At 49.8% G+C, this 27,883-nt stretch overlaps 1 protein-coding gene across 1 annotated transcript in view; it reads right to left on the reverse strand.

Moving 5' to 3' along the window:
• The window catches only part of LOC135054736 (oocyte zinc finger protein XlCOF6-like), a 184,742-nt gene extending 167,055 nt beyond the window's left edge, over positions 1–17,687 (reverse strand). Inside the window, exon 1 of the mRNA XM_063958030.1 lies at positions 17,433–17,687. The gene's annotated coding sequence lies outside the window, so the exon portion shown is untranslated. The remainder of the gene's footprint in view (positions 1–17,432) is intronic.
• Between the last annotated feature and the right edge of the window lie 10,196 nt (positions 17,688–27,883).

A 27,883-nucleotide genomic window follows, 5' to 3' on the forward strand; every position in this document is an offset into this window, starting at 1 on the left:
TTACCCCCATGTGCACTGCAGGTGTGGCAGATATAACATGTGCAGAGAGAGATTTGGGTGAGTTATTTTGTTTCTCTGCAGGGTAAATGCTGGCTGCTTTATTTTTACACTGCAATTTAGATGTCAGTTTGAATAAACCCCACCCAAATCTAACTCTCTCTGCGCATGTTATATCTGCCCCTCCTGCAGTGCACATGGTTTTGCCCAACTGCTAACATATTTGATGCTGCGATCAACTCAGAATTAGGCCCCTTTTCAGATACTATATGGAGTTACATATTGCACATTGCCATATTCTGTGTACATCTTTCCCTGCAACTACAGTAAGTCTGGAAAAGGCAAGGGACCTAAACAGGCTCTGGCCCCTACCCTGGTCCTCTAGAACCTTAAGTAGGTTTTTCTCCACAGGATGTTTTGCAAGATGGTCAGTGTACCTCTTGGTGTGCTCCACCTGGCCAGTCGCCTCCTTGGGTTCTTTTTCCCAGATGCTGTCCAAAATTGCGGACCATAATGCAGCCCCGGTCATATCTGCCCCCACAGTTGCTGTAAGAGATATATCAACCTATACCGGCTCCGCCTGTCTCTCCACCATGGATAGACAGGTTTAATGCCTCTGTGCTGAGGCTCGAAGTCTCATCTGCTGCCTTTCACCATATGTTGCAGGGCCAGTGTCAGAGACGGTTTTGTTTGTGTCCCCGGAGAGGGCGCTAGTGGGTCAGTGGAGGTAGGAGGAATGAAGTGAGGAGGCAGTATTGGATTTCTGCGCATGAGCACAATGTAGTTTATTAATAACAGAAAGTCCAGATAATAATAATGCAGCAGAAAGTAAAACAAACGAATGCAATGGAAATGGCAATGGTAATGACAATGGAATAATAGGGTTTGAAAACTGAAAGTCTATGGCAGAGTTTGTAATGCAGAAATGGAACCAGAATAATTAAAACGTGGAGCCAGCAGAGGTGGAATAATGGTAGCAAACCTGGTAGCAATGCAGGAGACTTGGAGTTAATGTCCACTGTGCTGGTGGAGAAGCACAATCAGCTTGCAGGCTGAATCACAGGTGAGTTGTTAGAATGCACCTGGATAGGGAGTCTCTACTGCTGAAGGCTGGAGCACACTGCAGGTGTAGAAGGTGTGAAGCCAGAGAGGTATTGCTGTGATGCTGGTGCTTGTAGTTCCACGGGGTAACAGGTACAGGAGAATATCCAGGAACACGGAGGAACAGGAGAATATCCAGGAACACGGAGGATCAGGAGAATATCCAGGAACACGGAGGAACAGGATAATAGGTCCAAACGAGTCGCAGGAGTGACACAAAGTTCAGGACAACCTCTGACTCACCCAGCAGCTCCTGATATACCCCCTGACCGGCAGGCATTGGCTGGAGTGAGACAAGGGGGTGCGGCCAAGCTCCGGATTGGCCGCCGTACTTACACTGGGGAATACTGTCATGGCGGCGCCCATGCCGCGGCCCGGCAGGAACGCGGCGCGCTCACACGCCCGTTGACTCCAGGGGTGCTTCCAGGCCTGAGGGTGCATCTACGAGCAGGGCGACAGGTGACAGCAACATGCAGTGACCCCGGACGGAGTCCGCTCCGGCGGACCGACATAACAGCGGTGAGTCGATTCCTGACAGTACCCCCTCCTTTATGGGTGGGCACCGAACACCCACGTGGCTTGGAAGGATGAGACCTGTGGAAAACACGGACCAACCTGGGAGCGTGGACATCAGCAGAGTTCACCCAACTCCTCTCCTCAGGACCATAGCCGGCCCAGTCGATGAGATATTGCAGACGACCATACCGGTGACGGGAGTCCAGGATCTTCTCTATCTCGAACTCTATGCCCCGCTGAGTTGGAATGCTGGGGCCAGCTGGAAGAGCTCTTTGGAAGCGATTCAGGACTAATGGTCTGAGGAGAGACATGGAAAGCATTAGGAATTCGTAATGAAGAGGGTAACTTGAGCTTGTAAGCCACAGGATTAAGAACTCTTTCGATGGAGAAAGGACCGATGAAGCGTGGAGCAAACTTCATCGAAGGCACTTTAAGACGAAGATTCCGGGTGGACAGCCAGACTTTATCCCCAGGTTTCAAGCTGGGAACTGCACGTCTCTTGCGGTCGGCAAAGAACTTGTACCGGGCAGAAGCCTTTTTGAGTGAAGTATGAATCCTTCTCCAAATTGTCGAAAACTGACTGAGGACAGTAGTGGCAGCAGGAACATCGATGCTAGGAAGATCTTGAAAATCAGGAACGCGTGGATGTTGCCCATAAACAGCGAAGAACGGAGTAGTTTCAGTAGCTGTGTGGTAGCGGAAATTGTGAGCGAATTCGGCCCACGGGAGCAAATCCACCCAGTCATCTTGGGAAGATGATACGTACAGTCTCAGGAAAGTTTCCAACTCCTGGTTTACCCTCTCTGTCTGCCCATTCGTCTGAGGATGATATGCTGACGAGAACTTGAGATGGACCTGCATGGCAGAACAGAGAGCTCTCCAAAACTTTGCCACAAACTGGACTCCACGGTCAGATATTATTTCAGTGGGTAGTCCATGTAAACGGAAAATCTCCCGCAGGAAGATTTGAGCCAGTTTTGGAGCTGAAGGAAGTCCTTGGAGTGGAACAAAATGAGCCATTTTGGTAAATCTGTCGACCACTACCCAGATGGTGTTGTATCCTTGGGAGGAGGGAAGGTCAGAGACGAAATCCATCGACAGATGTGACCAAGGACGGCTGGGGATGGATAATGGCTGTAGCTGACCTGCTGGAGACTGACGAGGAGTCTTGTGCTGCACACATTTAGGACAAGACGCTACAAAGTCCTTGATGTCAACTTTCATTTTCGGCCACCAGTATGTCCCGGAGAGAAATTTAAAAGTCTTTAGGACACCAGGATGCCCAGTAAACTTAGACTGATGGGCCCAAGACAGCAACTTAGAACGGAGTTCGGGAGCAACAAAAATCTTACCAGGAGGCGGAGCTGGAGAAACTTGTGATGAGGCAAATGCCACAGGATCCAGGATGGAGCGTGGTACTGAATCGGACATCTCGTCCTCGGATTCCATGGATCGAGACAGGGCATCTGCCTTGGTATTCTGAGAACCTGGGCGGAAATGGAGCTTAAAATTAAAACGGGAGAAGAACATAGCCCATCGGGACTGGCGAGGATTAAGGCACTGAGCTGCCTTCAGATAGAGCAGGTTTTTATGATCAGTATAGATGTTAAATGGAAACTTCGCCCCTTCCAGGAGATACCTCCATTCCTCAAGGGCCAGTTTAATCGCAAGAAGCTCTTGATCTCCGATGGAATAATTAACTTCTGCAGGAAGAAATTTGCGGGAAAAGAATCCACAGGGATGGATCTTCCCGTCAGCTCCTATCTGAGAGAGAACAGCTCCCACTCCAACTGTGGAAGCATCCACCTCCAACTCGAATGGCTTATCAACATCAGGCTGTAACAAAACTGGTGCGGTCATAAAAGCCATCTTGATTTTTTGAAACGCAGCCAGGGCATCTTCTGACCAGTTGGAATGATCTGCCCCTTTTCGAGTTAAGCTAGTAATAGGAGCAATGAGAGTTGAAAAGCCTCGGATGAATTTCCTATAATAATTGGCAAAGCCCAGGAATCGTTGAATGGACTTGAGAGTGTTCGGAATGGACCAATTGGCAATAGCTTCTAATTTTGCCGGGTCCATCTGGAGATCCGATCCAGAAATTATATACCCCAAGAAGGGGATGGAGGCAACTTCAAAGGTGCACTTAGACAACTTGCCGTAGAGACGGTTCTCTCGAAGACGTCGGAGAACTTCACGGACTTGGAGACGATGAGAAGAGAGGTCTTGAGAGAAGATGAGGATATCGTCCAGGTAAACTACGAGATATTTGTACAGAACGTCACGGAAGATTTCATTAACGAAGTGCTGGAGCATTGCTCAACCCGAATGGCATTACCAGGTACTCGTAATGGCCATCCCGAGTATTGAAAGCCGTCTTCCATTCATCACCGCTGCAGATTCTGATGAGATTATAGGCACCGCGGAGATCTAACTTGGTGAAGATGCGGGCTCCTTTGACCCTATCAAATAACTCGGTAATAAGAGGCAACGGATAGCTGTTCTTAATGGTAATGTCATTAAGCCCCCGGTAGTCAATACATGGACGTAGTCCTCCATCTTTCTTTTTAACAAAAAAGAAGCCTGCCCCAGCAGGTGATGATGAAGGACGGATGAATCCTTTCTGTAGGTTTTCTTTGATGTAATCACTCATCGCTTCAGTTTCAGGAACAGATAACGGGTAGGTGCGCCCCCTAGGTGGTTTTTTGCCAGGAATGAGGTCGATGGGGCAATCCCACTCTCTATGGGGCGGTAGGACATCAGCGGCCTTTTCGCTGAAGACGTCAGCGAAGTCTTGATAGGCCGTAGGAAGAGTAGACGGGGTCTTGATTTCGGAAGTCTTGACAGGAACAACTTGGGCTAAACAAGACTGACGGCAATGTGACCCCCAAGCAGTTAACTGTAATGTAGCCCAATCAATCTGCGGGTTATGTAGCTGGAGCCAGGGCATACCTAACACAATCTCCTGAGTTGCCTGAGGAATAACTAAAAACTTTATTAACTCAGAATGTAGGAACCCAACCCCCAGTATCACTGGCCTGGTTTGTTGAGTGATATACCCCTTAGAGATACGACTACCATCTACTGCCGTAATGTAGACTGGACATGGAAGTTCATAGACCGGCAGATGAAACTTGTCTACCGCAGCTTGAGTGATGAAATTCCCCGCTGCACCACAGTCTACCAACGCAGTTGCAGATTGGAGTCCAGCCGCCGTCTCTAAGGTCACAGGAAGAATGAGATCTTGGGTTGAAGGAGCTTGCTTGAAAGATCCCAACTTGACTCCTCCCTTACAAGTCAGGATCTGGCGTTTCCCGAACGCACTGGACAAGAACTTATTTGGTGACCTACTGCCGCACAGTAAAGCCACAGTCTCTCACGGAGTCTCCTTGACCGCTCCTCAGCAGTTAAGCGGGACCTATTAATTTGCATAGGCTCATCAGAAGGTGGAGGCTGCAACTGTACAGGAGGTACCATTCTTGGTTTGCGACACTCAGCACGAGCACGCTCATTGTTGCGTTAGCGGATGCGAGAGTCCAACTTGATACATAGGGAGATTAGTTCGGGTAATTGCTCAGGAATATCACGGGTTGCCAGTTCATCTTTTATCCGCTCCGAAAGTCCATGCCAGAAGGCTGCTACCAAGGCTTGGTTATTCCACTGGATCTCTGCGGCTAGCGTCTGGAACTGGATGACGTATTGGCCCATACTGTGAGTCCCTTGACGGAGCTGGAGAAGATCTGCGGAGGCTGATGTTGCACGACCCGGTTCATCGAAGATGCGTCTGAAGATGGAAACAAACTCGGCATAGTTGTTCATCAACGGGTCGGCACGTTCCCACAGAGGAGACACCCAGCTCAGGGCTGATCCAGAGAGCAGTGAAATGATATAAGCAACCTTGGATCTTGGCGTGGGAAAATTGTGAGGTAAAAGTTCAAACTGGACTTCACACTGGTTGAGGAACCCACGGCATAACTTCGGACTGCCATCATACCTGCTAGGCACAGGCAAGTGCAAACGAGATACAGGAGCAGATGCAGCCGGAGAAGAAGAAGAACCCCCAACACTGGCATGTGCAGGGGTAACAGGAACTGGAGGTGCAGGCGCACTTAGCAGAGATTGTTGTAACGTATCAATCCGGGAGGACATCCCTTGCAGAAACTGGAATATCTGCTGCTGCACAGCCTCTTGTCCATCCAAACGGGAGACCAGATTTTGTAAGGCCCCTGACCCCACACTCTGACCACCGTCCGAGTCCATCGGTCCTGAACTTACTGTCAGAGACGGTTTTGTTTGTGTCCCCGGAGGGGGCGCTAGTGGGTCAGTGGAGGTAGGAGGAATGAAGTGAGGAGGCAGTATTGGATTTCTGCGCATGAGCACAATGTGGTTTATTAATAACAGAAAGTCCAGATAATAATAATGCAGCAGAAAGTAAAACAAACGAATGCAATGGAAATGGCAATGGTAACGGCAATGGTAATGACAATGGAATAATAGGGTTTGAAAACTGAAAGTCTATGGCAGAGTTTGTAATGCAGAAATGGAACCAGAATAATTAAAACGTGGAGCCAGCAGAGGTGGAATAATGGTAGCAAACCTGGTAGCAATGCAGGAGACTTGGAGTTAATGTCCACTGTGCTGGTGGAGAAGCACAATCAGCTTGCAGGCTGAATCACAGGTGAGATGTTAGAATGCACCTGGATAGGGAGTCTCTACTGCTGAAGGCTGGAGCACACTGCAGGTGTAGAAGGTGTGAAGCCAGAGAGGTATTGCTGTGATGCTGGTGCTTGTAGTTCCACGGGGTAACAGGTACAGGAGAATATCCAGGAACACGGAGGAACAGGAGAATATCCAGGAACACGGAGGATCAGGAGAATATCCAGGAACACGGAGGAACAGGATAACAGGTCCAAACACACGAGTCGCAGGAGTGACACAAAGTTCAGGACAACCTCTGACTCACCCAGCAGCTCCTGATATACCCCCTGACCGGCAGGCATTGGCTGGAGTGAGACAAAGGGGTGCGGCCAAGCTCCGGATTGGCCGCCGTACTTACACTGGGGAATACTGTCATGGCGGCGCCCATGCCGCGGCCCGGCAGGAACGCGGCGCGCTCACACGCCCGTTGACTCCAGGGGCGCTTCCAGGCCTGAGGGTGCATCTACGAGCAGGGCGACAGGTGACAGCAACATGCAGTGACCCCGGACGGAGTCCGCTCCGGCGGACCGACATAACAGCGGTGAGTCGATTCCTGACAGCCAGGGTGGGAGGGCAACTTCTTCAGTTCACCCATTTTTGACATCAGGTCACAATGGATGCCTGGGTACAGGAAGTGGTCACCCACGGGTAAGCTCTCTCCTTCCTGAGGTGCCCTCCTAGTAAATATTTTCATACCAGTCCTCCAACGGACATCAGGAAAGCCAAGGCTCTATGTGAAGTTATTTGCTCCTTACTACAATCAGGCATGATAATTCCTGTCCCCATGTCTCAACGGACAAGGGCCTTTGTTCAACACTCTTCTGGGTTCAGAAACCCAATGGGTCTCATCGGCTCATCCTCAATCTCAAATTACTGAACAATTATCTCAAAGCGCACAGGTTTTGTGTGGAAATCCTCCACTCCATTGTCCTAGTTATGTGGCCTGGAGACTTTTTGGTTTCACTGGATATACAGGATGCTTACCAACATGTACCTATAGCACCCTCTAATCAGGCGTACCTCTGCTTTCCTGTTCTCCATAAGCATTTCCAGTTCCAGGCACTACCTTTCAGCCTTTTTCATGGCCCCGAGGATATTTACTAAACTCATGATGGTGATGGCTGGAACCAGACTTCTTGTTACAAGATCCCTGTCTACACCCGGATCTAGCTCACCCGTCTTTGACGGCGTAGCTCTTGAGTCATCCCTCTTAAGGGATCAAGGATTATCCCGTTCTATGATTCAAACTATGCTCCGAGCGCGGAAGCCAGCGTTAGCTCGTATCTATTACCACATACTTCCAGAGGTGCGCTCCACAGGGGAGGAAGTCAATTGACCGTTTGTCGGGATCTCGGGAGTCAGGGTACCAACGCTGGAATCTCGACACCCGCTGAAATACTGGCGGTCATAGACCCTACCGTCGGCTGGTTATCCCTCTTGGGTGGTGGTCCACGCCACCACCTGAGGGGGAATAGAACCCTGTGGCGACCAAAGGTCTCCTGACCGCTGGGATCTCGTACCGATCTCCTCCAAATCACTATGGTTCTCTAGTTTTTTGGATATCTAGACTCCTGGCCTTTCTGCATCTAGGACTTGACATGGGCCTCCACCTTGCTTTCCCTAAGGTACAGGTCTCAACTCTGTCTGCCTGGTTCCAGAGAAGACTTGTTCAATTGCTGAACGTGCATATCTTCCTTCAGGGGGTACTCCAGATTCCACCTCTCTATGTCCCTCCAGTGGCTCTTTGGTATTTGTCTTTAGTTCTTTGTGCAACAGTCTCCTTTTGAACAGTTAAACTCTGTTGACCTCAAGTAGTTAACCGCAAAGACTCTTTTTCTTCTGGCTATCGCCTCAGCACGCAGGGTCTCAGACTTGGGAGCACTTTCATGCTGATCCCCATTTTTTATTTTTCATCATGACAGGTCCGTCCTATGGACCAAACAGGGCTACCTCTCCAATCTCAATGAGTAAACTGTTGTTTCGAGCTTCCATACACCTGGCCTTTCCGCGGGGCAGGCCTCCTTGGATGTGGTCCGTGCTCTGCAAATCTATGTGGACCGTACTAGTTTCATTCGGAAAACGGATTCACTCTTTGTCCTCTATGGATTCCACAAGCGCAGTTGGACAGCTAACAAACCCTGGCTCGTTGGCTATGCATGACCATCTCACAGCCTTACAATAGTGCACTGATTTTTCCACCTTTTCATTACTCCATTCGGATCCTGCAGACCCCGTTGGATGTAATGGGGGCTGTGCAGGAATGGTATTTATATAGAGGAGAAAGCAAAGTTTTGCTCTACTTTTTTGAGAAACATACCGCCATCTCTAGGTGGGGTTATGCGTATTCGTACCTATAGAAATGGAGAAGAGCAGAGAAGAGGCGTTCTCGTCCTGCATTTCTTCGCTCCCCCAGCCGGCTCACACTCTTCTCTCTCTTCCCCTGGCCGACTTCCCGATCAGTGTCAGTGACGTCAACGCCGCACGCATGGAGCACTTACTCCTCTTCTGCCATTGTGAAAAAGTTTAAAATCTCCTCACCAGGACAACTGATTGGAAGTACTGTCAGACTGGGTCTCTGTACTGGGGCCAAATGTAATAGGCCACAACTTACGGGAGCTAGCACAATTCTGATAAGACAGTTATAAATTTAAAGCTGCAACTAGCTTAAAACAACATCAGCGGCCTATTCAGAAACGCAATCACATCACACCCCAGAAAACGTACAAGCACATGTACAGCGGCCACATCCCACCCCTCTCCAGCCTACTAACAGGCAGATAAATGAAGTACATCCCTAGACTATTAACAATCCACACACGTATAGCAGTCACATGGCACCCCCCACATATTAACACGCACCTACTCACCAACCACAGAACACAGTACAATAGGGATGACCATCAGCGCGTCCACCATGGTAGATAATTATTCTTTGGGGGTATCCTATTAGCAGTGGTAATTTATCCAATTAGCCCAGATAACCGGCACTTATCGTTACTGTATTATGCTGAGGCAAACAAAGCAATCACCAATAAACAGCCCTTGGAGCCGCAATAACACATGGGATCGGGAACTTATTCAGGATCCCATGTGTTATCGCACGATAGCAGGTCCTTTTTCAAACAATAAAAACGAACGATAATGACCATCGGATATTCCCCATGTAGCGGCCCTCTTTAAACAGTAAGGGGATAAAAAAAAAAAAAAAAAAAAAACATTGATGGTGGACCCCAATCTGTTTAACCACCATGACAGAATCATGCTACATCAGCCAGATACCATTGATGGCCAATGGCCAGCCCTATATCACAAATAATACACACCCTGCTGCGGAACTAGAAGCATTGCGACTGCCGCAAAGAAGGGGCCCCCAGTCACCGGCATTACAATGAGTCACACTGACTCACTGTATGCCGCTGCCGGAAATTGCTCCACGCCTCAGTAACACTGAGTGAGTAGCAGCAAATTGAGGCCGTTCCAGTCGTCAGAAGAGGAGGAGCTACAATCTTCTTTCTTCTCAATGCTCTGACCACAGCTTCCACCAGCTCCTCTCTCCTGGCCCGAGGCTGTCCTAGCCACCGGCCCCGGGAATCAGGTGACTGTCCACAGCGTTATAACCCATAGAGGAGTCTCCTTCCACGTTTGCAGCTCTGGACCCAGGTAAGCAAACTGTAATGCATTTGTCACACACTGCCTGTTACCTTCTCTGTGGTGTAACCAGTCTCTGTACCCCTCTCCCTGGTGTCACTGACTACTTATGGGCGACAACCTTTCCCTGTCACCGACTACTTGTCTGTCACCCTCTCCATGGTGCCACAAACTACTTGTCCCCATCACCCTCTGTCACCCACTACTTGTCTGTCATTCTCTTCCTGTCACCCACTACTTGTCTCCATCACCCCCTCCTTGGTGTCACACACTTGTCTCTGTCAACCTCTCCCTGTCATGTACAACTTGTCTGTCATCCTCTCCATGTCACCAAGTACTTGTCTGCCACCCTCTCCCTGTCACCAACTACTTGTCTCGATCACCCTCTCTCCCTGTCACCCACTATTTGACTGTCACCCTCTCCCTGTCACCCACTACTTGACTGTCACCCTCTCCCTGTCACCCACTACTTGTCTCCATCACCCTCTAACTGGCGCCACAAACTACTTGTCTGCCACCCTTTCTCTGGCGTCACCAACTACTTGTCTCCGTCACCCTCTCCCTGTCACCCTTTACTTTTCTCCATTACTTTCTCCCTGTCACTCACTAACTGTCTCCGTCTCCCTGTCACCCACTACTTGTCTATCACCCTCTCTCTGGCGTCACCAACTACTTGTCTCCGAACCCCTTATCCTAGTTTATCACTGTCTGTCACCCTCCCCTGGCGTCACCCACTACTTGTCTACGACGTCACCTCTCTGTCTCCCACTACTTGTCTGTCACCCTCTCCCTGGTAGCACCCACTACTTGTTTTTCCGATGCCATCTCCCGGTCTCCCACTACTTATCTGTCACCCTCTCCCTGGTGGCACGCACTACTCGTCTCCGACACCATCTCTTTGTTTACCACTACTTGTCTATCACCCTCTCCCTGGCATCACGCACTACTTGTCTGTCACCTTCTCTCTGGCGTCACCTACTACTTGTCTCCGACGCCATCTTCCTGTCTCCTGCTACTTGTCTCCATCACCCTCTCCCTGTCATAGTTTACTTTTCTCCATTACCCTGTCCCTGTCACCCACTAATTGTTTCCGTCTCCCTCTCACCCTCTACTTGTCTGTCACCTTCCCCTGGCGTCACCCACTACCGGTCTCTGACACCCTCTCCCCGTCACCCAAAACTTGTCTGTCATCCTCTCCCTGTCGTCACCCACTACTCGTCTCTGACACCTTCTCTCTGTCATACTTTAATATAATCCACTATTTGTCTCCCAATGCTTGGCTGTCACGTTCTCCCTGGTGGCACCCACTACTTGTCTCCAAGACCCGCTCCCTAGCATCACCCACTAATTGCCTTTGTCAGCCTCTGCTAGTCACCCACTACTTGTCTCGGTTACCCTCTCCTTGTCTTCATCCCCCTCTACCTGGCAACGACTGCCTTTTCCTCTCACCCACGCCCTTCACCTTTCTTCCTGGTTTCTCCCTCTGTCACCCACTGCCTCTCCCTGGCTCCCTCTGCTGTCGGGCATGTTATGAATTTAAGGCAGGGCCAGAGCATATATTTGCACCCTGGCCCACAACTCACAAGTTACGGTAGATGCTAGAACAAAGGCCCAGATTTATTAAGCCTGGAAGAGTGCTAAATTGCACGGTGATAAAGTACCAACCAATCAGCTTCTAACTGTCATTTTTCCAACCCAGCCTGCAGCAAGGAAAATAAGATTTTACTCAACGGTAAATCTATTTCTCGTAGTCCGTAGTGGATGCCTGTCACCCTCCTAAGTGGATGCTGGGACTCCGTAAGGACCATGGGGATTATACCAAAGCTCCTACGGATGACTCTGCAGCACCGAATGAGCAAACTCAAGGTCCTCCTCAGCCAGGGTATCAAATTTGTAGAATTTTGCAAAAGTGTTAGACCCTGACCAAGTAGCAGCTCGGCAAAGTTGTAAAGCCGAGACCCCTCGGGCAGCCGCCCAAGAAAAGCCCACCTTCTTCGTGGAATGGGCTTTTACAGATTTAGGCTGCGGCAGTCCAGCCGCAGAATGTGCAAGCTGAATTGTGCTACAGATCCAGCGAGCAATAGTCTGCTTCGAAGCAGGAGCACCCAGCTTGTTGGGTGCATACAGGATAAATAGCGAGTCAGTTTTCCTGACTCCAGCCGTCCTGGAAACATATATTTTCAAGGCCCTGACTACGTCCAGTAACTTGGAATCCTCCAAGTCCCTAGTAGCCGCAGGAACCACAATAGGTTGGTTCAAATTAAAAGCTGATACCCCCTTAGGGAGAAACTGGGGACGAGTACTCAATTCTGCCCTATCCATATGGAAAATCAGATAAGGGCTTTTACATAACAAAGCCGCCAATTCTGACACACGCCTGGCCGAAGCCAAGGCCAACAGCATGACCACTTTCCACGTGAGATATTTCAAATCCATGGTTTTAAGTGGCTCAAACCAATGTGACTTTAGGAAACCCAACACCACGTTGAGATCCCAAGGTGCCACTGGAGGCACAAAAGGGGGCTGAATATGCAGCACTCCCTTAACAAATGTCTAAACTTCAGGCAGTGAAGTCAGTTCTTTCTGGAAGAAAATCGACAGAGCCGAAATCTGGACCTTAATGGAACCCAATTTTAGGCCCATAGTCACCCCTGACTGTAGGAAGTGCAGAAATCGACCCAGCTGAAATTCCTCCGTTGGGCCTTCCTGGCCTCACACCAAGCAACATATTTTCGCCATATGCGGTGATAATGTTTTGCGGTTACATCTTTCCTAGCTTTAATCAGCGTAGGAATGACTTCCTCCGGAATGCCCTTTTCTTTTAGGATCCGGTGTTCAACCGCCATGCCGTCAAACGCAGCCGCGGTAAGTCTTGGAACAGACAGGGCCCCTGCTGTAGCAGGTCCTGTCTGAGCGGCAGAGGCCATGGGTCCTCTGAGATCATTTCTTGAAGTTCTGGGTACCAAGCTCTTCTTGGCCAATCCGGAACCACGAGTATAGTTCTTACTCCTCTCCTTCTTATTATTCTCAGTACCTTGGGTATGAGAGGCAGAGGAGGGAACACATAAACCGACTGGTACACCCACGGTGTCACTAGAGCGTTCACAGCTATCGCCTGAGGGTCCCTTGACCTGGCGCAATATCTTTTTAGCTTTTTGTTGAGGTGGGACGCCATCATGTCCACCTGTGACCTTTCCCAACGGTTTACAATCATTTGGAAGACTTCTAGATGAAGTCCCCACTCTCCCGGGTGGAGGCCGTGCCTGCTGAGGAAGTCTGCTTCCCAGTTGTCCACTCCCGGAATGAACACTGCTGACAGTGCTAACACGTAATTTTCCGCCCATCGGAGAATCCCTGTGGCTTCTGCCATCGCCACCCTGCTTCTTGTGCCGCCCTGTCGGTTTACATGGGCGACCGCCGTGATGTTGTCTGACTGAATCAGTACCGGCTGGTTTTGAAGCAGGGGTCTTGCTTGATTTAGGGCATTGTAAAAGGCCCTCAGTTCTAGAATATTTATGTGTAGGGAAATCTCCTGGTTTGACCATAGACCCTGGAAGTTTCTTCCCTGTGTGACTGCCCCCCAGCCTCGAAGGCTGGCATCCGTGGTCACCAGGACCCAGTCCTGTATGCCGAATCTACGGCCCTCTTGAAGATGAGCACTCTGCAGCCACCACAGCAGAGACACCCTGGTCCTTGGAGACAGGGTTATCAGCCGATGCATCTGAAGACGCGATCCGGACCACTTGTCCAACAGGTCCCACTGAAAGGTTCTTGCATGGAACCTGCCGAATGGAATTGCTTCGTAGGAAGCTACCATTTTTCCCAGGACTCGCGTGCAGTGATGCACCGACATCTGTTTTGGTTTCAGGAGGCCTCTGACTAGAGATGACAGCTCCTTGGCTTTCTCCTCCGGGAGAAACACTTTTTTCTGGTCTGTGTCCAGAACCATTCCCAGGAACAGTAGACGAGTCGTAGGGACCAGCTGTGACTTTAGAATATTTAGAATCCAACCGTGCTTTTGTAGCACTTCCCGAGATAGTGCTACCCCGACCAACAACTGCTCCCTGGACCTCGCCTTTATCAGGAGGTCGTCCAAGTATGGGATAATTAAAACTCCCTTTCTTCGAAGGAGTATCATCATTTCGGCCATTACCTTGGTAAATACCCTCGGTGCCCTGGACAGACCAAATGGCAACGTCTGGAATTGGTAATGATAATCCTGTACCACAAATCTGAGGTACTCCTGGTGAGGATGGTAAATGGGGACATGCAGGTAAGCATCCTTGATGTCCAGAGATACTATGTAATCTCCCTCGTCCAGGCTTGCAATAACCGCCCTGAGCGATTCCATCTTGAACTTGAATTTTTTTATATATGTGTTCAAGGATTTCAAATTTACAATGGGTCTCACCGAACCGTCCGGTTTCGGTACCACAAACATTGTGGAATAGTAACCCCAGCCTTGTTGAAGGAGGGGTACCTTGATTATCACCTGCTGGAAGTACAGCTTGTGAATTGCCGCCAGTACTACCTTACCTCTCTCCGAGGGCAGCAGGCAAGGCTGATTTGAGGTAACGGCGAGGGGGAGTCGCCTCGAACTCCAGCTTGTATCCCTGTGATACTACTTCCAGAACCCAGTGATCTACCTGTGAGCAAGCCCACTGGTCGCTGAAGTTCCCAAGACGCGCACCCACCGCACCTGGCTCCACCTGTGGAGCCCCAGCGTCATGCGGGGGAAGATTTTTGATCCTGGGAACTGGCTGTCTGGGGCAGCTTTTCCCTCTTCCCTTGTCTCTGTGCAGAAAGGAAGCGCCTTTGACCCGCTTGCTTTTCTGAAGCCGAAAGGACTGTACCTGATACTACAGTGTTTTCTTAGGCTGTGAGGAAACCTGAGGTAAAAAAATTTCTTCCCAGCTGTTGCTGTGGATACGAGGTCCCAAAGACCATCCCCAAACAATTCCTCACCCTTATAAGGCAGAATCTCCATGTGCCTTTTAAAGTCAGCATCACCTGTCCACTGCCGGGTCCCTAATTTCCTCCTGGCAGAATGGACATTGCATTAATTCTGGATGCCAGCAGGCAAATATCCCTCTGTGCATCCCTCATATATAAGACGACGTCTTTTAATATGCTCTATGGTTAGCAAAATAGTATCCCTGTCCTGACAGGGTAACAGACCACGCTGCAGCAGCAGTATCCATGCTGAGGCAATTTCAGGTCTCAGTATAGTACCTGAGTGTGTAAATACAGACTTCAGGATAGCCTCCTGCTTTTTATCAGCAGGCTCCTTCAAAGTGGCCGTATCCTAAGACGGCAGTGCCACCTTTTTTGACAAACGTGTGAGCGCCTTATCCACCCTAGGGGTTATCTCCCAACGTGACCTATCCTCTGGCGGGAAAGGGTACGCCATCAGTAACTTTTTAGAAATTACCAGTTTCTTATCGGGGGAACCCACGCTTCTTCACACACTTCATTCACTCATCGGATGGGGGAACAAAACACTGGCTGCTTTTTCTCCCCAAACATAAAACCCTTTTTTAGTGGTACTTGAGTTAATGTCAGAAATGTGTAACACCTTTTTTATTGCCGAGATCATGCTACGGATGTTCCTAGTGGACTGTGTATATGTCTCAACCTCGTCGACACTGGAGTCAGACTCCGTGTCGACATCTGTGTCTGCCATCTGAGGTAGCGGGCGTTTTTGAGCCCCTGATGACCTTTGAGACGCCTGGGCAGGTGCGGGCTGAGAAGCCAGCTGTCCCACAGCTGTTACGTCATCCAGCCTTTTATGTAAGGAGTTGACACTGTCGGTTAATACCTTCCACCTATCCATCCACTCTGGTGTCGGCCCCACAGGGAGCGACATCACATTTATCGGCATCTGCTCCGCCTCCACATAACCTTCCTCCTCAAACATGTCGACACAGCCGTACTGACACACTGCACACACACAGTGAATGCTCTGACTGAGGACAGGACCCCACAAAGTCCTTTGGGGAGACAGAGAGAGAGTATGCCAGCACACACCAGAGCGCTATATAAGACAGGGATTAACACTATAACTGAGTGGTTTTTCCCAATAGCTGCTTGTATACACAATATTGCGCCTAAATTTAGTGCCCCCCCCTCTCTTTTTAACCCTTTGAGCCTGAAAACTACAGGGGAGAGCCTGGGGAGCTGTCTTCCAGCTGCACTGTGAAGAGAAAATGGCGCCAGTGTGCTGAGGGAGATAGCCCCGCCCCTTTTTCGGCTGACTTCTCCCGCTTTTTTATGGAATTCTGGCAGGGATATTTTTCACATATATAGCCTCTGGGACTATATATTGTGATTTTTTGCCAGCCAAGGTGTTAATATTGCTGCTCAGGGCGCCCCACCCAGCGCCCTGCACCCATCAGTGACCGGAGTGTGAGGTGTGCATGAGGAGCAATGGCGCACAGCTGCAGTGCTGTGCGCTACCTTGTTGAAGACCGAAGTCTTCTGCCCCCGAATTTCCAGACCAACTTCTTGCTTCTGGCTCTGTAAGGGGGACGGCGGCGCGGCTCTGGGACCGAACGATCGAGGTCGGGTCCTGTGTTCGATCCCTCTGGAGCTAATGGTGTCCAGTAGCCTAAGAAGCCCAAGCTAGCTGCAAGCAGTTAGGTTCGCTTCTTCTCCCCTTAGTCCCTCGTAGCAGTGAGTCTGTTGCCAGCAGATCTCACTGAAAATAAAAAACCTAAAATTATACTTTCTTTTCTAGGAGCTCAGGAGAGCCCCTAGTGTGCATCCAGCTCAGCCGGGCACAAGATTCTAACTGGGGTCTGGAGGAGGGTCATAGTGGGAGGAGCCAGTGCACACCAGGTAGTCCTAAAGCTTTCTTTAGTTGTGCCCAGTCTCCTGCGGAGCCGCTATTATACCCTCCAACATGACCCGCCCCACTAGGTACAAAATGCTCTGTTTCTGGACTTCCCTCTTAATTTATTATTGCCATCACCTGTGAAGAAACAGCTTTCTTATCATTTAACTAGTTCAACACAGGTGATGGAAATCATAAATTAAGAGGGAAGTCCAGAAACAGAGTATTTTGTACCTAGTGGGGCGGGTCATGTTGGAGAGTCTGCGCTATCCCCCATGGTCCTTACGGAGTCCCAGCATCCACCTAGGACGGCAGAGAGATAACGAGCCAATTGGCTGGTATTTTATCACTGTGCAATTTTTCACTCTCCAAGGCTTGATAAATATGGGCCCAAGTTAGAGAAAGAACCTCTAATGTGCATTTCAGGCATGGCTCCACCCCCTGGTGACGTGTCTCCTTCCTGGTGACGTGTCTCCTTCCTGGTGACGTCAGGGGTCCTTTCTCCAACTTGTTTTTAATTATATAACCCACAGGTTACGACACAGTACATGCACACTACTGTACCATGTAATAGGAACTTCCTTCCCAGTCCCACCCACAGCACCAAGACCATCCTCACTGCGCTACAGCCCGTCATGCTCACCCTCACTGCGCTGCATTCGTTCGCTGCCGGTTTCTTCTGCTGGAGACCACAGGAAAATGGCTGCCGATTCAGGCAGCAAGGACAGTTGTAATAGTACCGGATTTTACTCTAGTGACTGTGGTGCTGCCACTTTAGTGGTGACTTCCGGTTACAGCGCCTCCTCCTGCTGCTGCGCATTCTCTTCCTACAGTGCCACATAGTGAGTGTCCGGTGCTGTGATAGGCCGGGACATTACCTCCCCCAGTCTCTCTAGTGGCTGCTCTCGCTCTATACACGGGCAGTGCGGCCTACTCTAGCTACTACAATGCAACCATCGGCGGCCATCTTCTTGTAGTCTTCTAGCAGCCACAGCCTGCTTAGATCGACGATGCAGAGGGGGCGGAGCCAGAGGCTCAGCCGCCATTTTTCCTGTGTGAATTGTGTTAATGTAAAGAGGGCGTGTGAGGATCTGTACAGTGTACACAGTAACAGTTGTGCTGGTGTAATACAGAGAGCAGAGGGGTCTGTGGGTTATTGGGCTGTTATTATTATACACAGAACAGAACTGTATATAGTGATACATGGAGGAATATTGGCTCCCAGCACACACTGTGTATGATATATGGGGCGGTGGGGTTATTATTCTATAGAGCAAAACAGTCTGCACAGTAATACCCTGTTCACACTGCATTAATAACCCGGTATTTTGCCGGGTCGACACGGGTCACTGCTGAACTCCCGAGTCGCCTGACCCGGTAATTCAACCTGGGAATAAAGAAGGGTTATTATTACTGGGTCAGGCGCAGTGTGAACAGGTTACCTGGGTCAATGGGACCTGTCACCCGTTCACAGCATAAGGAAAACCGGCGCTGGAGATTATGTCATCTCCAGTGCCGCCTATGTCCACGCCCCCCCCAGATGGCAACCAGACGCAGCATATTTCACACCTTAATATGTATAGCAGTAGGAGTGCAAGATAATGCGACCACACAGTCACGCCACACCAGCACCACCTACTTAGCTGCCTCGCACCCCACTGACCTGGCTGCCCCCTCTCGGCGAGGGGTGTGTATATGGGCGCCACATATGCTGGCATGGTGGCTCATATATTCCAAGTTAAAAATGATTGATACTAGGTATAGTATTCCGTGTGTCTGACAGCTCCCTGATGTCATGTATGTACCCAGCACCGCTCCGCTAGGAAACACTCATGATGTCTGGCACAGTGTCTGCCCTCTGGCAGAACTGGCGTTTTCTCGGGCAGCATACATGCGATCTGCCCAGCTCATATTAGGCAGAATTATCCCTTAACCTACATCTACGTTTGTAACTAAGCTTAGGGTATACTTGCCTACATGACCCTCTTCATGAGGGAGAAAATGCTCTGTTCCTGGTCTTTCCTGGTAATGTATGATTGCCATCACCTGTGGTGAGCTAGTTCATTGATAAGAAAGGTGTTTCACCACATGTGATGGCAATCATACATTACCAGGAAAGTCCAGGAACAGAGCATTTTCTCCCTCATGGAGAGGGTCATGTAGGCAAGTATGGCTTAGGGCTGTACTTCATTCAAGAGATAATTATTGGGTATGTGGGTGGTAACACGGTTTGTAGCTGCTAGCTTCTGACAGAGCTTCTGTAAAATAATTATTTTGCAGTCTCTGTGGCGTCAGGCTCATTTGTGTTTCTGTATAAAATGTGCAGAGATTTCGCCTTGCAGGCTTACACCGGACATTTCCTCTTACATGGGGGCATTCTGTGCAATTAGCCGCAATCGTAGGTAATGCTATCGCATCCATCGCCCCAAAAAACTGCTTATCGAGGATCTGGGCGCTCCCATTTTCTCATACGTCCTAGAGGATGCTGGGGACTCCGTAAGGACCATGGGGTATAGACGGGATCCGCAGGAGACATGGGCACACTATAAGACTTTGAATGGGTGTGAACTGGCTGCCCCTCCTCCAGACCTCAGAGTCTGTGCCTAGGAGTGACTGGACACACACTAGCGGAGCTCTACTGAGTTTCTCTAAAATACTTTATTGTTAGGTTTTTTAGTTTCAGAGAGACCTGCTGGCTACAGGCTCCCTGCATCGTGGGGAGAGAAGTCAGACCTACTTCTGTGAGTTAAAGGCTCTGCTACTTAGGCTACTGGACACCATTAGCTCCAGAGGGTTCGATCACTTGGTTCGCCTAGCTGCTTGTTCCCGGAGTCGCGCCGTCACCCCCCTCACAGAAGCCAGAAGAAAGAAGCCGGGTGAGTATGAGAAGAACAGAAGACTTCAGTGACGGCAGAAGACTTCCGAGTCTCAGAGGTACCGCGCAACGGCTCTACAGGGGTGCAGGGCTAAGCATGTTTACAGTGCGTAGGCACTGTATATGGACCCCTGCCAGCATGTAAAGCTATATTAATAACGGGGCTGAAGCACGCCGAGAAGGGGAGGGGCTTAGCCCTCACAACAGGATTCAGCGCCATTTTCTCCATGTCTCTGCCAAAGCACTGTGTACAGTGCAAACGAGGGAGGGCACAGTGTTTTAGTGCTATATAGAGGGAAATACAGCACTATTTTAGATAATGGGCATGTAATCATTGTGTTGTGCATATATGTCTGTGTGTTCCCTGTCAGATATACCCTCTATAGCTTTTTAGTCCACGTGTCGACATGTGTGAGTGCGCTGTCAAAAAAACAGCTATTGGGGATCCCTGTCGGCATTGCCGATGCCTGTTGGTACTGGATTCAGTAGATGCAGTGTCAGCAGGTCGGTAGTTGTATGCTTTTTAAAAGTAAACACTGTATGGGAGACACAGTAGTATGTGGGTGACCCTGTCGACACCAAGTGTTATTACTGGGTGTAAATTAACATGCTGTAACTTCCTTATACCTGTATATATATTTATATGTATGGTATGGTTCCATGGGCCTGTGGCTCGAGCACAGACATGGTAGTATTTGTGGGGGAGTGTTATTAAAATTATATATGTATAATTCTCTCGGACCCCTCGGGGTCGCAAGAATGTTATTTTGCCTGGTTCCTACTCCCTGCTGTCGACGAATACTAGGTTTTCTGTCGACCATAAGGTTTCCTGTTAGATCCACAACTAGGGCATTCAGTACATGGGGAGTAATTCCAAGTTGATCGCATCAGGAATTTTGTTAGCAGTTGGGCAAAACCATGTGCACTGCAGGGGGGGCAGATATAACATGTGCAGAGAGAGATAGATTTGGGTGTGGTGAGTTCAATCTGCAATCTAAATTGCAGTGTAAAAATAAAGCAGCCAGTATTTACCCTGCACAGAAACAAAAAAAAAACCCTCCCAAATCTAACTCTCTCTGTAAATGTTATATCTGCCACCCCCCTGCAGTGCACTTGGTTTTGCCCAACTGCTAAAAAATTTCCTGCTGCGATCAACTTGGAATTACCCCCATGGTCATATACATTCAAAACACATTAACGTCACTAGGGACGGTTCTGGACTATCCGCTTTCTCTGACGTCCTAGTGGATGCTGGGACTCCGTAAGGACCATGCTGGGACTCCGTAAGGACCATGGGGAATAGCGGCTCCGCAGGAGACAGGGCACAATAATAAAAGCTTTAGGATCAGGTGGTGTGCACTGGCTCCTCCCCCTATGACCCTCCTCCAAGCCTCAGTTAGATTTTTGTGCCCGGCCGAGAAGGGTGCAAGCTAGGTGGCTCTCCTGAGCTGCTTAGAATAAAAGTTTAAGTTAGGTTTTTCTCTGACGTCCTAGTGGATGCTGGGACTCCGTCAGGACCATGGGGATTAGCGGCTCCGCAGGAGACAGGGCACAAAAATAAAGATTTAGGATCAGGTGGTGTGCACTGGCTCCTCCCCCTATGACCCTCCTCCAAGCCTCAGTTAGGTTTTTGTGCCCGTCCGAGCAGGGTGCAATCTAGGTGGCTCTCCTAAAGAGCTGCTTAGAAAAAGTTATTAGGTTTTTTATTTTCAGTGAGTCCTGCTGGCAACAGGCTCACTGCATCGAGGGACTTAGGGGAGAGAAGTGAACTCACCTGCGTGCAGGATGGATTGGCTTCTTAGGCTACTGGACACCATTAGCTCCAGAGGGATCGAACACAGGCCCAGCCATGGAGTCCGGTCCCGGAGCCGCGCCGCCGACCCCCTTGCAGATGCCGAAAAATGAAGAGGTCCAGAAACCGGCGGCAGAAGACTTTTCAGTCTTCATGAGGTAGCGCACAGCACTGCAGCTGTGCGCCATTGTTGTCACACACTTCACACCGGCGGTCACGGAGGGTGCAGGGCGCTGGGGGGGGCGCCCTGGGCAGCAGTGATAATACCTCGTTCTGGCTAAAAAATACATCACATATAGCCCCTGGGGCTATATGGATGTATTTAACCCCTGCCAGGTCTCACAAACACCGGAGAAGAGCCCGCCGAAATAGGGGGCGGGGCCTATCTCCTCAGCACACGGCGCCATTTTCCTGCTCAGCTCCGCTGCGAGGAAGGCTCCCAGGACTCTCCCCTGCACTGCACTACAGAAACAGGGTAAAACAGAGAGGGGGGGGCACTTTTTTGGCGATTTATATATAAATAAGCTGCTATAAAGGAGACAACACTTCTATAGGGTTGTTCCTATATATTTATAGCGCTTGGGTGTGTGCTGGCAAACTCTCCCTCTGTCTCCCCAAAGGGCTAGTGGGGTCCTGTCTTCGATAAGAGCATTCCCTGTGTGTCTGCTGTGTGTCGGTACGTGTGTGTCGACATGTATGAGGACGATGTCGGTGTGGAGGCGGAGCAATTGCCTGTAATGGTGATGTCACCCCCTAGGGAGTCGACACCGGAATGGATGGCGCTGTTTATGGAATTACGTGATAATGTCAGCACATTACAAAAATCAGTTGACGACATGAGACGGCCGGCAAACCAGTTAGTACCTGTACAGGCGTCTCAGACACCGTCAGGGGCTGTAAAACGCCCTTTACCTCAGTCGGTCGACACAGACCCAGACACGGACACTGAATCTAGTGTCGACGGTGAAGAAACAAACGTATTTTCCAGTAGGGCCACACGTTATATGATCACGGCAATGAAGGAGGCTTTGCATATCTCTGATACTGCATGTATCACAAAAAGGGGTATTATGTGGGGTCTGAAAAAACTACCTGTAGTTTTTCCTGAATCAGACGAATTGAATGAAGTGTGTGATGAAGCGTGGGTTAACCCCGATAGAAAACAGCTAATTTCAAATTTATTAGCATTATATCCTTTCCCGCCAGAGGTTAGGGCGCGCTGGGAAACACCCCCTAGGGTGGATAAGGCGCTCACACGCTTATCAAAACAAGTGGCGTTACCGTCTCCAGATACGGCCGCCCTCAAGGATCCAGCGGATAGGAGTCTGGAAACTACCATGAAAAGTATATACACTCATACTGGTGTTATACTGCGACCAGCCATCGCCTCTGCATGGATGTGCAGTGCTGGGGTGGTTTGGTTGGATTCCCTGACTGAAAATATTGATACCCTGGATAGGGACAGTATTTTATTGACTTTAGAGCAATTAAAGGATGCTTTTCTTTATATGCGAGATGCTCAGAGGGATATTTGCATCGAGAGTAAGTGCGATGTCCATATCTGCCAGAAGAAGTTTATGGACGCGTCAATGGTCAGGTGATGCGGATTCCAAACGGCATATGGAAGTATTGCCGTATAAGGGGGAGGAATTATTTGGGGTCGGTCTATCGGATTTGGTGGCCACGGCAACAGCCGGGAAATCCACCTTTTTTACCTCAGGTCCCCTCCCAACAGAAAAAGACACCGTCTTTTCAGCCGCAGTCCTTTCGTTCCTTTAGGAACAAGCGGGCGAAAGGACAGTCTTATCTGCCCCGAGGCAAAGGAAAGGGTAAGAGAGTGCACCAAGCCACTTCTTCCCAGGAGCAGAAGCCCTCCCCGGCTTCTGCAAAGCCCTCAGCATGACGTTGGGGCTTTACAAGCGGACTCAGGGGCGGTGGGGGGGTCGACTCAAGAATTTCAGCGCACAGTGGGCTCACTCACAGGTGGACCCCTGGATCCTGCAGATAGTATCTCAGGGTTACAGGTTGGAATTCGAGAAGTCTCCCCCTCGCCGGTTCCTAGAGTCTGCTCTGCCAACGTCTCCCTCAGACAGGGCGACGGTATTGGAAGCCATTCACAAGCTGTATTCTCAGCAGGTGATAGTCAAGGTACCCCTCCTACAACAGGGAAAGGGGTATTATTCCACTCTATTTGTGGTACCGAAGCCGGACGGCTCGGTAAGACCTATTCTAAATCTGAAATCTTTGAACCTGTACATAAAAAAAATTCAAGTTCAAGATGGAGTCACTCAGAGCAGTGATCGCGAATCTGGAAGAAGGGGACTTTATGGTGTCCCTGGACATCAAGGATGCTTACCTGCATGTCCCAATTTGCCCTTCACACCAAGGGTACCTCAGGTTCGTGGTGCAAAACTGTCATTATCAGTTTCAGACGCTGCCGTTTGGATTGTCCACGGCACCTCGGGTCTTTACCAAGGTAATGGCCGAAATGATGTTTCTTCTGCGAAGAAAAGGCGTATTAATTATCCCTTACTTGGACGATCTCCTGATAAGGGCGAGGTCCAGAGAACAGCTGGAGGACGTAGTAGCACTAACTCAAGTAGTGCTGCAACAGCACGGGTGGATTCTGAATTTTCCAAAATCTCAATTGAACCCAACGACTCGTCTGCTGTTTCTGGGAATGATTCTGGACACGGTTCAGAAAAAGGTGTTTCTTCCGGAGGAGAAAGCCAGGGAGTTATCCGAACTTGTCAGGAACCTCCTAAAACCAGGAAAAGTGTCTGTGCATCAATGCACAAGAGTACTGGGAAAGATGGTGGCTTCTTACGAAGCGATTCCATTCGGCAGATTCCACGCACGAACTTTTCAGTGGGATCTGCTGGACAAATGGTCCGGATCGCATCTTCAGATGCATCAGCGGATAACCTTATCGCCACGGGCAAGGGTGTCTCTTCTGTGGTGGTTGCAGAGTGCTCATCTGTTAGAGGGCCGCAGATTCGGCATACAGGACTGGGTCCTGGTGACCACGGATGCCAGTCTGAGAGGCTGGGGAGCGGTCACACAGGGAAGAAACTTCCAGGGACTTTGGTCAAGCCTGGAGATGTCCCTTCACATAAATATACTGGAGCTAAGAGCGATTTACAATGCTCTAAGTCTGGCAAAACCCCTGCTTCAGGGTCAGCCGGTGTTGATCCAGTCGGACAACATCACGGCAGTCGCCCACGTAAACAGACAGGGCGGCACAAGAAGCAGGAGAGCAATGGCAGAAGCTGCAAGGATTCTTCGCTGGGCGGAAGATCATGTGATAGCACTGTCAGCAGTGTTCATTCCGGGAGTGGACAACTGGGAAGCAGACTTCCTCAGCAGACACGATCTACACCCGGGAGAGTGGGGACTTCATCCAGAAGTCTTCCACATGATTGTAAACCGTTGGGAAAAACCAAAGGTGGATATGATGGCGTCTCGCCTCAACAAAAAACTGGACAGGTATTGCACCAGGTCAAGAGACCCTCAGGCAATAGCTGTGGACGCTCTGGTAACACCGTGGGTGTTCCAGTCAGTGTATGTGTTTCCTCCTCTGCCTCTCATACCAAAAGTACTGAGAATTATACGGCAAAGGGGAGTAAGAACGATACTCGTGGCTCCGGATTGGCCAAGAAAAACTTGGTACCTGGAACTTCAGGAGATGCTCACGGAAGATCCGTGGCCTCTACCTCTAAGACGGGACCTGCTTCAGCAGGGACCGTGTCTATTCCAAGACTTACCGCGGCTGCGTTTGACGGCATGGCGGTTGAACGCCGAATTCTAAGGGAAAAAGGCATTCCGGAAGAGGTCATTCCTACACTGGTAAAAGCCAGGAAGGAGGTGACTGCACAACATTATCACCGCATTTGGAGAAAATATGTTGCGTGGTGTGAGGCCAGGAAGGCCCCCACGGAGGAATTTCAACTGGGTCGATTCCTACATTTCCTGCAAACAGGATTGTCTATGGGCCTCAAATTGGGGTCCATTAAGGTGCAAATTTCGGCCCTGTCGATTTTCTTCCAGAAAGAATTGGCTTCAGTTCCTGAAGTCCAGACTTTTGTAAAAGGAGTACTACATATACAGCCCCCAGTTGTGCCCCCAGTGGCGCCGTGGGACCTTAATGTAGTTTTGGATTTTCTCAAATCCCATTGGTTTGAGCCACTCACATCGGTAGATTTGAAATATCTTACATGGAAAGTAACCATGCTACTGGCCCTGGCTTCAGCCAGGAGAGTGTCAGAATTGGCGGCTTTATCGTATAAAAGCCCATATCTGATCTTCCATTCGGACAGGGCAGAACTGCGGACGCGTCCTCAGTTTTTGCCTAAGGTGGTTTCAGCGTTTCACCTGAACCAGCCTATTGTGGTGCCTGCGGCTACTAGCGATTTGGAGGATTCCAAGTTGCTGGACGTTGTCAGGGCATTGAAAATATATATTTCAAGGATGGCTGGAGTCAGAAAATCTGACTCGCTGTTTATACTGTATGCACCAAACAAGTTGGGTGCTCCTGCTTCTAAGCAGACGATTGCTCGTTGGATTTGTAGCACAATTCAACTTGCACATTCTGTGGCAGGCCTGCCACAGCCTAAATCTGTCAAGGCCCATTCCACAAGGAAGGTGGGCTCATCCTGGGCGGCTGCCCGAGGGGTCTCGGCATTACAACTCTGCCGAGCAGCTACGTGGTCGGGGGAGAACACGTTTGCAAAATTTTACAAATTTGATACCCTGGCTAAAGAGGACCTGGAGTTCTCTCATTCGGTGCTGCAGAGTCATCCGCACTCTCCCGCCCGTTTGGGAGCTTTGGTATAATCCCCATGGTCCTGACGGAGTCCCAGCATCCACTAGGACGTCAGAGAAAATAAGATTTTACTTACCGATAAATCTATTTCTCGTAGTCCGTAGTGGATGCTGGGCGCCCATCCCAAGTGCGGATTGTCTGCAATACTTGTACATAGTTATTGTTACAAAAAAATCGGGTTGTTATTGTTGTGAGCCGTCTGTTCAGAGGCTCCTACGTTGGTCATACTGTTAACTGGGTTCAGATCACAAGTTGTACGGTGTGATTGGTGTGGCTGGTGTGAGTCTTACCCGGGATTCAAAATCCTTCCTTATTGTGTACGCTCGTCCGGGCACAGTATCCTAACTGAGGCTTGGAGGAGGGTCATAGGGGGAGGAGCCAGTGCACACCACCTGATCCTAAATCTTTATTTTTGTGCCCTGTCTCCTGCGGAGCCGCTAATCCCCATGGTCCTGACGGAGTCCCAGCATCCACTACGGACTACGAGAAATAGATTTATCGGTAAGTAAAATCTTATTTTTATTTTCAGTGAGTCCTGCTGGCAACAGGCTCACTGCTACGAGGGACTTAGGGGAGAAGAAGTGAACTCACCTGCGTGCAGGATGGATTTGCTTCTTAGGCTACTGGACACCATTAGCTCCAGAGTGATTGAACACAGGCCCAGCCATGGAGTCCGGTCCCGGAGCCGCGCCGCCGGCCCCCTTGCAGATGCCGAAGAAAGAAGGTCCAGAGGTCCAGAAATCGGCGGCAGAAGACTTTTCAGTCTTCATGAGGTAGCGCACAGCACTGCAGCTGTGCGCCATTGTTGTCAGCACACTTCACACCAGCGGTCACTGAGGGTGCAGGGCGCTGGGGGGGGGGCGCCCTGGGCAGCAATGAAAGTACTTTTACTGGCTAAAATACATCACATATAGCCTCTGGGGCTATATGGATGTATTTAACCCCTGCCAGGATGTCAGAAAAACGGGAGAAGAAGCCCGCCGAAAAGGGGGCGGGGCCTATTCTCCTCAGCACACAGCGCCATTTTCCCCTCACAGAAATGCTGGTGGGAAGGCTCCCAGGCTCTCCCCTGCACTACAGAAACAGGGTTAAAACAGAGAGGGGGGGCACTTATTTGGCGATATAATTACATATGTGAAAATGCTATAAGGGAAAACACTTGTATAATAAGATTTTACTTACCGATAAATCTATTTCTCGTAGTCCGTAGTGGATGCTGGGACTCCGTAAGGACCATGGGGAATAGCGGCTCCGCAGGAGACAGGGCACAATACTAAAAAGCTTTAGGATCAGGTGGTGTGTACTGGCTCCTCCCCCCACGACCCCCCTCCAAGCCTCAGTTAGGATACTGTGCCCGGACGAGCGTACATAATAAGGAAGGATATTGAATCCCGGGTAAGACTCATACCAGCCACACCAATCACACCGTACAACCTGTGATCTGAACCCAGTTAACAGTATGATAACAACGAAGGAGCCTCTGAAAAGATGGCTCCCAACAAGAATAACCCGATTTTTGTAACAATAACTATGTACAAGTATTGCAGACAATCCGCACTTGGGATGGGCGCCCAGCATCCACTACGGACTACGAGAAATAGATTT

Source organism: Pseudophryne corroboree, chromosome 3, assembly GCF_028390025.1.
Source record: "Pseudophryne corroboree isolate aPseCor3 chromosome 3, aPseCor3.hap2, whole genome shotgun sequence".
NCBI lineage: Eukaryota > Metazoa > Chordata > Amphibia > Anura > Myobatrachidae > Pseudophryne > Pseudophryne corroboree.